The sequence below is a fragment of the Dipodomys merriami genome, unplaced genomic scaffold, assembly GCF_024711535.1.
Source record: "Dipodomys merriami isolate MVZ:Mamm:240054 unplaced genomic scaffold, mDipMer1.0.p SCAF_9, whole genome shotgun sequence".
NCBI classification, from domain to species: Eukaryota; Metazoa; Chordata; class Mammalia; order Rodentia; family Heteromyidae; genus Dipodomys; species Dipodomys merriami.
Genome location: NW_027206512.1, coordinates 11793780 through 11806628, shown reverse-complemented (window position 1 = coordinate 11806628; position 12849 = coordinate 11793780). Strand labels below are relative to the sequence as shown.

Below are 12849 nucleotides of genomic sequence, written 5' to 3'. Positions count from 1 at the left end.
ATATCCCAAATTTAGCAATTCTTCCAATTGCATATGTGTTATAGGGTCTATGAGCAATAATAAACATTTTACATTCATATAAGTGATGTAAATACAGTCAGGATTATTGGTCATCAGGAATAGAATGGGAATTGGTATATCCCTGCTCTTGAATATTAAACAACAGTTCACCTAAATAAACTACCTGTATGACTATGGAAGAACCTCACAGTGTTTAATTTAGCAAAATAGTTATATAATTAACTATATGTGTGTGTTCTGATTATAAATATATGGAGTTGAATCATAGACAAAAATATAATGTTGAGACACATCAGGCCTGAGGAAAAGTGGTATGCTACTGGGACCACATCCACAATGGGAAGAGTTTGTGCTGTGTTATTTATAATTATCTGCAACTTATATTTGTTTCATATACCCTTCCATATGTACTTCTCACAACTTAAAAATAAACTGATCGCATCATTTCTCTTCCTTAAACTCTTTCAGTAGCTGTTCGCTTTAGGATGAAATCCATGCTCTTAGCTTTGTCAATGTGATTTCTCATGGCATGCCTCTTGTACCCCTCTGCAGCAGCATCTCTACCATATCTTTCATGTATGTTCCAATATAGCAAATGCATTGCCATTTTGTGATGTAGTTTGTTTTCATCATTGCAGGCAATCAGGCTCCCGCAACGTTGTGAACTGTTGGAAATTGTTCACACTGTGTCCTCATGGTGATGTTCCTCTAGCTAACTTCTTACTATACTTAATACTCCACTAAAATACCTTGACTAACTCCCTCAGATGTGGTAGATTCTTCTCCACTCCACTTCTTTTGTGCCCTGTGTTTACTTTCCAATACAGTCTCTTTAGAATATACAAACCTTATTAAATACACATTTAATATTTATACACTTTTAGACTGAAACTCTCCTTTGAAGCAGGGATTGCCATCTATCCCCATTCCCAAGCACAATATTGACAATAATGATTCTCAATAAATGTTTTCTTAATGAGGACAATATATGCTTTTTTACATCGCTGGTAGTAAAATATAACTCGATGTATGAGGTTCAATCATATAAAATCATCCCTACTTTACGTCAAAAATACTAATTACTGACAATTATATGATTCCTGCTTCATAGGAATTCTCCTTGAGTGTGTTTTGGTGAAACATTTGGTTTGGTTTTCAATATATTTGTTGCAGAATTGAGAAAGTCATGCTGTATATCAGTTACTTGGAAGGCAGCTACTGAGAGATTTCCATTCAAAACAAGCCTGGGCAAAAGTCAGCAAGACCTTTCTCTATCAATAATGCATACTAATAGCACGTGTGATTCCAGCTATGTGGGAGGCCATAGTAAGAGAATCATAATCCAAGGTTGTCTGAGACTCTATCTGAAAAAATAACTAATGCAAAAATGGTTGGAAGCATGACCCAAGCAGTAGAGCTCCTTCCTGGAAAGCTCAAGATCTTGAATTCGAACTTGAATCCAAAACCCAAATACTACCCCCACCACGCAAAAAAAAAAAAAAAAAAAAAGCCACAACAGCAAAAAGAAAATATACTATGTGCAATTACATGGGATTATTTCACCATAAGATCTTCATTTATTGCTGGGCATCAGTGTCTCACATCTGTATTCTTAGCTACTCAGGTGGCTGAGATATGAAGATCATGGTTTCAAAGCCAGCCTGGGCAGGAAAGTCCACAAAGCCTCTTACCTCCAATTAATGACCAAAAAACTTGGAGTGAAGTTGTTGCTCAAAGTAGCAGAGTGCTAGCCTTGTATAAAAAATGCCCAGGGACAGCATCAAGGCCCTGAGTTCAAGCCCCACAACCAAATTTTTTTTTTAACCTGCATTTATTTACAGGTCAGCCTACCCGAGTAAAATTGCATAAGCCACTAGGCAAATGAAAGAAATGTTCAAAATAGCTTCTTTAGGAGCCTTACAAGCACAACTGTCATCTTCTATTTCTCAAAGATGCTATTTGACATATTACAAATCATTCATCTCTGCTGGAGTCCATTGATTATTGACTCTGGTGACTAGGAAACATCAACTAGTCAATTAAAAAAGATATTCTGCCTGTGTGTGCTGATACTTTCATAAAATAAGCTTTTAAGTTATTCCAATGAGGCAGAGGAACTATATCTATTTTTAATATTGTTCTTATTAAACAAAAATATTTGTAGGCTAAAATATCGATAAATTGAGTTTTATAAAATTGCAATATGAGTTCTTTCCTTTTGCCTAACGATCTTACTATTGTCTGTATAAAAGACGCTGTGTGCAGGGGGCCAGTGACTCACACCTGTAATCTTAGCTACTCAGGAGGCTGAGATCTGAGGATCAAGGTTCAAAGCCAGCCCAGGCAAGAAAGTCCATGAAACTCTTATCTCCAATTAACCTCCAGAAAACCACAAGTGCCACTGTAACTCAAGTGGTAGAGTGTTCATCTTGAGCTGAAGAGCTCAGGGACAGCAGCCAGGCCCAGAGTTCAAGCCCCATGACTGATTAAAAAAAAAAAAACTCTGTGTGTGTGTGTGTGTGTGTGTGTGTGTGTGTGTGTGTGTGTGTGTGTGTGTTTCTGTTTCTGAAAGGAACTGAGCATTATAATTTACCTCAGCATCAATTTTTTTCCTTTTATGGGGAAGAGTTAGACAGTACTAGGTTTGAACTCGGCCTCACACTTGCTAGACAGGCACTCTACCACTTGTGCCAGTTAACCATTTCCCTTTATGTACTGATTGTGCTTGAGATAGAGTGAAACTTCATGTCCAGGCTGTTCTAGATTGGGATCTTCCTATTTGTACTTCCCCTGAGCTTCTGGTATAACAAGCATACACCACTGTTCCTGGCCAATGTCCTTCCCCATAGCTTGGAGAACAAGTGTGCACCATTATGCCAAACCATTAGTAAAGCCATGGTTTCATGAATGCCCTTCCACGGTCAGGGGTAGGCACTTGCCTGGAACCACAACCACCTGATCTCTTTTAGGCTTGAACCATGGTGTCCATCCTCTCAATCCATTTTTCTCTTTAATGAGTTTAATCAATAAAATGCAGTATTGTGTTGCAAATAAGAAATGCCACTTTAAAATAGTGTGTTTCCCAACTGTTATTCTACCATTTGAAAGTGTTAATTACAGCCATCCTATGCCAACAGATATGATTGTAGTGAATCACTGTAGTATATCATCAAGTAAACATTCCATCCTATGGGTTTTTACCTAAATGGACAGTATTTGGATCCATATGTAATACATAAACCATAAACTGGGTATAAAAAGGATACATAGATTTACTGCTAATAAGTACTTTAAATTTGCAACTCACCACTGCGTATATGGTTTCTCATCTACAGAAATGTGTCTAATTCAACAGCTTCTTGCATGAGTTGCCATAACCAAAATTTGAGGTGGTCCTGCTGGAGGTGTTTCTCATGCTAGCCTAAAATCAAAAGAAAGGAGAGGTGAGTTTGTTTTATAATTTCAAAGTAGGCTGAGTATAAAGTGAAAGAGTGCTTCCCTAACATGCATAGGACCCATAGTTTGATTTCCTATGTTACAAAAAAATTAAAAGGAAATTTCACCTCCACTTTGAAAACTAAAATACTGGCATCAAGAACTTTAAGACATTTGTTTTCAAATGTGGCAGGTGCAAGGAAAAGGAAATAAAATATCTCAAGGTAGTCAGGTCTGTTTAGAATTTACTGCAAGCATAACAACTTGTATGTTATCAACATCAAAACATAAGCCCAACTACTAACTATTATTTGGGTTGATTTATAATTAATGGTATCAATTCAGTCTCAACTGTGATGGAGACATGGCTACATATGTTTACATGTTCTTGTTTTCACAAAAGATTTCATTAGAACAAAGAGTCACATCTTTCCCAGTAAAATGAAGAAGAAAGGTTAAAATCCCACAAAAGATATGAAATAAAGTACAAATAATCTGCAATTGATCTGATTTTGAAAGATACCTGCTCTTATCTGTTTGCATCATCAGTTACGAACCTACATTTTTTTATCTTACTGCTGACCATTTCCTAGCGTTTTATTAGAGCAGATACTCCAGAAGTGTGCCAGTTTCCAGTTTTCTACATATTGCCATAGGTTTTGGCTTTGAAAGTATGGTCACCACACCTTTCTCCTCCACATAGAAGTCTTCTTCCTGCTCTGACATTTACCACTAATTCTAGGACTATGTGTCCCGTTACCACCCTTCTCCAGCACCCACTGTGGCACCCATTATCAACTACCTCCATTTTGCAAATAAATTTCTTTCTCCTCTGAATTCTGCTTATTGTCACAGAATAACATGGGTCCTTAGCCATGTTCCATCTCTATTGTTATTTAATCTTACCCCCACAAATGAGATTATAAGCTCCAAATACCAGGCATTTTACATTGCACTTTTCCAATTTCTTCCACCCATAGCTGGAGGCTTTATACATGGGAGAGTTGCTGTACCTTCAATAAATGTTTTGTTCCTACTGTGTGTCAAGCAAGCAAAGCCAGGCCCTGATAGGAACGATAACTGCATGTAAAACAGAAATAGACAAGTGCTGTGCTGAGTGACACATGGGAGCCTCATCCCACAGACAGAATCAGCACTGGCACCTAACCAAGCCTAACAGTTTTCCTCACTAGTGGTGGTTTCAGATCCTGTAATTGCATTGAGAATTCCACTTGGAGGAAACACACAAAGCACCCAGGTTGGTGAGCCTCGGCAAGTCAGGATCGGCCACCAAAATATATCTCTAGTGCTTCTAAGTCTCTGCTGGGTTTTGTTTTGTTTTGTTCCTATGGGCAAAAAGAAAAAGAAAATGGAGGAAGTGAGGAGGGAGACTAGAAAGAATGAAGGTCTTGGTTCTACTATGCATGCTACTCTGCAAAGGCCTTACTACTCTGCCTAAGAGCTCCTTCTCATTCACTCTGCATGCTACCTACACAGAGATTTTCAGTGGCTGGGGTTAGGGGTGCCTCTAAAGGATCTTTCTGTCATTTTTTTTTCCACTAAAAGCTTGGATTTCCATCCCTATAAGCATGATTTCCATATGCTTATGGATTTTATATCTTATAGTCATCAAGAGTAAGAATCATGAGAAAGGTTATAATGGTTTGTGATGGATCCCAACTGTCAATTCAATGAGAAAATTCTTCACCCAAAGTAAGTGTGCAGGAGATCTATTTTCAAAATTGACTGGTTTCTTTCTACTTAGGGAATTTCAGTATCAGTTGATGTCTTCAAAGTTTCTAAATTCATAATCAGAAAGGAAACTTCTCTTCATTAAATACAGGAATAGGATAGTCCCCCCCAAATATGGGTATGTTTTCATCTCTCCTTTTCCTCCCTTTGCTCATAAAGATAAAGTGTATTCAAGCTGAAAATTCCCTAGTCAAAGCCTTAAGATTTCCCTAAGAAAATATGTACAAATAGGGACTTTTCTGAAAATACAGGCTCCAATTGTAAATTACATTTTCTCTTTCAAACAATCAATACAAGTGTGATTTTTTTATCTGAATCAGCAGCAGTGTCTCATCACAGGCTTATGTAATGCAATATATAGACTCAATATGCCAAAGAAACAAATGCATTCTGTTCATCTTTGCCAATAAGCATCATGCCTATTAGCTTCTAGACGCAACTTTTGCCACAAGTCTTTGGTGCTCAGAAAAGGCTTAGAGTTGAAGCTGATTTGAATAGGGAGAAAGTGGAGATGAGGAGGTTGACTAAGGAGGTAAGTCTGATCAAGGCTCATTAGTATGTATATATGGACATGTCAAAATAAAATCCCTGTATAATGTTAATAAAAATTGATGTTAATAAAAATGTGGAACAGAAAAGAATATCCACATACCAGTCTTTTTAAAATGAATGAATAAATAGTTGCAGTAATAGATGCAAGTAGGTAGAAAGAAGGTACTCAGCAAGCCTGCAGCAAACCGAGCATTGTGTCCATTTTTGTCTTTACAGGACACTTCTGTCCCTCTTTATGCATGATTGTTGCAATGACCAACCAAAAGCTTTAAAGAGATTGCAAATGAAATACAAGGACAATGAAGACAAAATTTTGAAATGTCAATTGGTTGGCTTCTTATTCAAATCAAATAAGTCTCCTTTGCTTTGAATCTATTTTTCTGATAAGCAACCAAGAAATCATATGATTTAAACATACCAGTTCTACTACATGTCTTTTAATTACAAATGTGACCCGAGGTCAGAACTAGAGCAAAGAGAGAGAAAAATCTGTCATGTTTAACAAACAAGAAAACTCCATTTGTCTTTTTATTTTATGATTAGCATAGGAAGACATTGTAATTAGTCTTACATTTAATGAAACACTCATTTATTCAAAGACACAATGTGTCTATAAAGTTATATATGAATATCTATCAAACAGATATTTATGTAATGAGAGGCTAGGAAAATTCCTTTTGCATGTAATATTCCTATAAGAATAACAACGAATGAATATTCCTGTAAATTTCAAATTATAAATTTAAAATTCTTACATTCTATATGCCACCTATGGTCAACTCTCAGTTCATCTTAACCTTGAAAAATCTTGACCATATACTATAAAGCCATTAAATACTCCTAGCTGCAAACATACCAGACAATGACAGCAAAACACACTGAGTCCCTCTGGGATCTGTTCATAAACATCCCCTTCCAGCATGGCAAACACACTCCTCCCCACAGCAGATGCTGTTCCGGAACCAATGAGTAGGAAAGTGGGGGCAGCTGATTTTTTTTTCCACCCTACATATAATTTCTTACTGCCTCATCACCAGGAATCGTTTTACTGAAATTTCAAGTATTTCATGTAAGAATAGGAACCTTTTGCAACTGCGGGAAGAAATGATATGGAAATAAGGAAACATGAAGTCTTTAATGTTTAAGGTCATTCCACCTGATTGTCATCTGATTTCTCTAGTCCATTGTGGGTAAGGGGGAAAAAAGCCACTTTACTGCACATTACAAAGTAAACTAATCTAGTACTTTATGCCCATTTTAAGGCTGAGATCAAGGTACAGAAAGGAATATATACCAGAGACAGTAAAATTACCACATCGAAACTATCCAGCCCCTAAAATCCAATAGTTCTAAAGCAGAAGTAGAAAGCTTGTAAGCTCATTCATGATCTTGGCTATGTGTATTTACAGAACATATATATTCACTGAGATGGAACACTGACAGAAGCTTCTCTGAGAGAAATGGTCATTAATACAAACCATATTAAATATGTTGATGAGCATGCTCATTGAGATAGTCCAGAGTCTGACAAGTAGCAGTTTAGAGACAGAGGGAAATATAGAGAGCTAGGGAAAATGATGGATGGAGCACTTGCACCCATTTTACCTCCCTCTCAACTGTGGCCTATCTCATATGACTTCGCCAGCTTCTTTCCTGTGTGTTTGTGAAAGTTATTGTCAACACGGCCAAAGCAAGCAGGGTTGCTGTACAGACTGTCAGTTCTGCAGCAAAAACAGCCCATGTAAACAACCTTGTGATGGTTGTAGAGCTTACTGCCAGGGGATAGGCCATTCTTTTTTGTGGCCAGATTGCAGTACCCTTGGTTGTCATCTGTGTAATGGAGTAAAAGCAGTGATTTGTTCTCGAGATTTAATTGAAGGAGAAATATATGTGTATATGTATATATACATATATACATATATAATTCTCTTTAGATAAATATCTATAACCTGATATACTTGAAGATTTTTCAAGAAGTCATATTTTGCTGAAGGCACAAACACATGCATTCTGATAAATATATTACCATGATCCTTTCTGATGAGCTCCCCCCTTCCTCTCTCTCTCTCTCTCTCTCTCTCTCTCCCTCTCATTTTTTTCCTAAAACAGCTCTGACATTTCTAGGGGACACAATATCCCAGCACAGAATACCTGGGAACCTTGCCATTTTTAAAAAAAAAAAAAAGCTTCTTGCTATGAGTAGGAGATCACTTTCTTAAAGGAACCCTTACCTAGGAGACTGCAGTGCTAATGTTTATTCTTATCTCTAACCTGACCCCTGTTGTGTGTTCCTCTGTCCAGCTCAAATTTACCCCCAAAGTCTCACTGCAAGAGGAATGTCACTAATTCACATCTAAGGTATATGTAAATACCATACTATCTTTTATTTTAAAATATGTCCCAAAATAAAGTTTTACCTGTCAGGGCAGGAAGCATAAATGCATACTAAATGACATTCTTAAATGTTTTATGGAATCCACAGCATCTCTCAGATGGAGAACTGAGGTCAGCATTTCCAGCAAACACAGCTGGCTTTTTTCCCCCTCTCTTATTCTCTTCCTCACCCTCATGTGTGTCTCTTTCCTTCTATAACTCTGCATTGGTCCAGAAACCCCTGGTCACAATAATAATGGTCCCTCCCACCCTCTACCACCCTTCACTGCAAACAGAAAGGTTTCAACATGCCTAAGTCTGAGAAGAGATGCTCTACCCAGAGAGAAAATCTGGTAGCTTCTTGCCTCAGAGAGAGTTTGCTTGAATAACTGCCATTCCACCCCATCTCTCCTCAGTCTCCCATGCTTCTTCTACCACCCCACTGGGAGCATCGACTAGCCATCACCCCACCTTCCAAAACCAGGTTAAAACCCAGAATGAGTAAAGAGTCACTTACCATTCCGTGTCTGAAAACTCCGATCCTGATCCGGCAGTATTGGCCCCAGAATCCTCTCTACTTGGTTTTAGTTGCCCACATTCCAAATAATCATAAGGAAGAGATTGTTTGGAGGTGGGGAAACGGTTTAAAATGAATGATTGACAGTTGATCTCCAAGAGGATCCAGTCTTAAACTCACTCAAGCCCCTAGGAATTGAGCGATGAGGAAGATGAAAAGAAATTTGTAAAAATGGAAAAAGAAAAGAAAAAAGGCAAGCGTACAAGAAGCACCACCCACCCCCATAAAAATAAAAAGAGAAGGGGAGGTGTTGAAAAAGAAGAGTGCCTTGCTGAATCACTCTCTTTCACTGCCTGGAAACCATTGTGCAGCGTGATGCTGCCTGTACCATTGTGGAACCGACCAGAGGAGACCGACTAAGGGCTTGGGGAATGGGGTTGCTATGGCAACCCAAAGGAGCACACATGACGTCAAAGCCCAGAGAGGTATAGGGAGGGGTATGGAGGGGAAGAGAAAGAGGAAAAAGTCTGTGCGGCTACAGCTTCTGTGTTTTCTGGCGAAATGAGAAGCAGGCAAAATGAAAAGGACTAGGAATGTAGGCAGCCAGTATTGGCAAATACGACCACAGGGAGCCCGTCTGCACAAGGAGAAACAATCCACGCGATGCAGCGCTAGCCCTTTACCGAGCAGCACGAAGAAACAAGCAAGCAAATTTAAAATAAAATTTTTAAAAAAAGGAAAATGCAGTCAACCTCTGCTTTTCAACCACCTCAGTGTTTTGCAGTGAACAGGTAAAGAGACATGCAATATCTCTTCATGTCCAAACAAACAAGCACAGTCATCATCTCTGAGGAGAAGGGAGCATTTGAGTTCTGGTTGGACCAGGGAGGTCATCTGCACAGACCTTTGTCACTTCTCTGGTCTCTGTTAATATTTTCATTAAAACTCTGAATAAATGCCTGCTACACCAAACTCAGCAGGCTAATGCTTACATTGTCATTTCTGTAGAAAGAAAATATGAATACAAATTAATAAAGCAGGATCTTTATTTTCTGGAAAACTGGCATAAACTACATTATTTTCTATGAGACAAATGTCTCCATTTTATTTAAGTAATTTTTTCCCGCCTTTGACTGTAATAAAGGTACTTTTTAGCGTTCGTATTATGTTAGCACCGACAAGTCAAATTCTCAGAGAATGAGAGCAATTGGCTACTCCACTATTTACAGAAATTGTTTACCAATTTTAAACCTTTCATAAATATAAGGATACTTTTTAAATACTTATTTCTAAAGCCATCCCAGCCTTTGAACTTCTTCCTCTACAACATCAAATTGTATTCCTCTCTCCTTTAATACCTTTGATGGGTTTCTATCTGCTAAATGAACAAGTGCTGAAATTCATATGATCCTACACTGTTTATACCTACATGAACAAGGAGCTTATACCATATGTTAACAGGAGAGATACACAGCAGACCTAAGCCCAGCAGTGACTATAGATACTGAAATACCTCAGAAAGTTGTAAGATGTCACATATGGTCATGTTGTTTTTAATTTTGTTGCTGTGATTGGTTTTATTCAGAAAGAAAATTAGCAAAAGACAGAATAGGTAACTTTTCTATCATCCTTTTGCTCTAATTTCAGGTTCTGCATAAACGTGGTGATTGTCTCATCCAAATACTTTATGACAGAAATAACTTTGTAGCAGAAAGGAACTGACATCCTTCCACTAATACAGTCTAAGTTTTTTCTTCCTTTCTTTTATCCTTCTTCGCTGCAATACTATGGATTCAATTGAGAGCCTTTACATGCTAGGCAAGCACTACACAACTGAGCTGTGTTTCCAGCCTATATTCTGTTTAAATAGAAAAAGTTCAGTCCTCAATAGCTCAATCAATGGGCTAAAAATTAGCTTCAACTCTTCTCTTACATCGTAAACACTAATGTCAATTCAAGATAAAATACACACTTGAACACAAAAGTTAACATTTCTGAAGCTATTAAATGCTTTCTTTTAAGAGAAAGAATAGCATTGTGATCTAGGAGTAGGGTAGTATTTCTCAAGATAAAGAAAACACCACAGGGGAAAAAAAGAAAGGAAGAAAGAAAGAGAAAGGAAGGAAGGAAGGAAGGAAGGAAGGAAGGAAAAGACAAAGAGTCAAGAGAGGGAGGGAAGGGAGGAATAAAAGACAGAGGAAGACTTTACCACACTTATATAAGCTTTCACTTATCCAAAGTCACCATTAAGAAAATGAATAGATAAGCCACAGACTAGAAGAAAATGCTTTTTAAATACATGTGAGAATACTCTGTATACACACAAATTCTAGATTATATGAAAATTCATAACTCCATAATAAAAACAAGAAATTTGGTTTAATGGGTAAAAGACTTGACCAGGCAGTTGACAGAAGAAGGTTTATAAATGGCCCATAAGCCCATGAATAACTGTTCAATGTGATTGGTCATGAGAAAAATATAAATAAAATCCATGATGGAATACCATTCCATACCCCAAAACATAGCTAAAATTAAAAAGATTGACATTCCCTGCTATTAGTAAGGTTGTGTAGAAACAGAATTCTCCCACATTTCTGGTACAAAACTATAAAACATTTTGGGAAATAGTTTGACATTTCTTATAAAGATAAACAGACACCTACAGTATGACTCAACAATTCATTCATAAGTATTCACCCAAGAAAGTTAAAACACTTATCCGCAATTTAAGTGCACATCAATTTTATGTCATATTTACCTATAATGGGAGAAATTGGAAACAACACAAGAGTAAATGAAAAAAGAGGTAAGAAAATTACTGTGTAACCATCTAATGAAATAAGACTCTGGATTTAAGAAAAAAAAGAACAGAGTCCATGATAAGATTAAAATCGTTCTCATCCACTAGGTAAAGCTCTTCATAGCATTATTTACAAAGAGTGTTAGGTATCAACTTTGCTCAAAATTTGGTTCCCTGGGGCTGGGAAGGTGGCTCAGTGGTAGAGCCCTCGCCTTGCATGCCTGAGGCCCTGGGTTCGATTCCTCAGCAGCATATACGCAAAAAGAAAAAAGCCGGAAGGGGCGTTGTGGCTCAAGTGGTAGAGCGCTAGCCTTGAGCTGAAGAGCTGAGGGACAGCGCCCAGGCCCAGAGTTCAGGCCCCACGACCGGACCCAAAAAAAAAAATTTTTGTTCCCTAATTCTCAACATACTCATCCAATAATGTCTACAATATATAATCTATGCACTTTAGAAAAACTATTTTCCTAAAACCTGATTGTGTTCATTAGAAAGCAAAGTTTTCTAAGTTGGTTAGAAAATAAATTGACATATTACTTATTGGATAAAACCAAAACAACTTAAAATTTTCAATAAAATGATCCTAATGAATTGCTTTATTGCCAATTCTCAGTCCAACAAAATACATTACAAAATCTACTATCCACCAAATACACTATTTAGTAAAAAGTTCAAGCCGGGCGCCGGTGGCTCACGCCTGTAATCCTAGCTGTAATCCAAGAGGCTGAGATCTGAGGATCACGGTTCAAAGCCAGTCCGGGCAGGAAAGTTCGTGAGACTCTTATCTCCAATAAACCGCTAGAAAGCTGGAAGTGGCGCTGTGGCTCAAGCAGTGGAGCGCTCGCCTTGAGCTGAAGAGCAGAAGGACAGCGCCCAAGCCCAGAGTTCAAGCCCCATGACCAACAAAAAAAAGTTCAATGAAACAGAGAAAGAAAGGATAAATACATAAGGAGATCTTTGGGTTTGCTATGCAGTATGTTTTTGTATACATGTATGCACCATATAATCATCTGCAAAAGTTATCTCCTTTCCATTTGGGGTTTACAATTCTGTGTCACATTACTGTGACTCTGAATATATGCTATCCCATCTTATAACTTAATCCTTTTTGTTTCTCATCTCTTCCTTAATAGTACCCTTTTCCAAAAGTTAAACCTATCATCTTATACATGATGATCACCAAACATTTTTGATTCAAGACAATATCTATGGTTTATCATTTTAACCAGCTATTAAGATTTTTATCTTAAATATTATTAGGAAATGTTGTTTGAGATATCTAATACTAAAACAAGTGATCTTTGTTATGATTTTTATTATTTTAATTATTTGTTGAGGGATGAAAACAACTTAGCCAATTCCCTCTTTTCTACATACTTCTCCCACCACACCCGACACT

At 37.6% G+C, this 12849-nt stretch overlaps 1 protein-coding gene across 3 annotated transcripts in view; it reads right to left on the bottom strand.

Moving 5' to 3' along the window:
• The window catches only part of Mapk10 (mitogen-activated protein kinase 10), a 318234-nt gene extending 309164 nt beyond the window's left edge, over positions 1 to 9070 (bottom strand). For 2 of the 3 annotated variants that reach the window (XM_070012343.1, XM_070012339.1), the window contains exons 1-2: positions 8651 to 9070; positions 3329 to 3442 (exon numbers count right to left, since the gene is read on the bottom strand). The gene's annotated coding sequence lies outside the window, so the exon portion shown is untranslated. The remainder of the gene's footprint in view (positions 1 to 3328; positions 3443 to 8650) is intronic. The other variant, XM_070012342.1, reaches the window with a different exon arrangement.
• Between the last annotated feature and the right edge of the window lie 3779 nt (positions 9071 to 12849).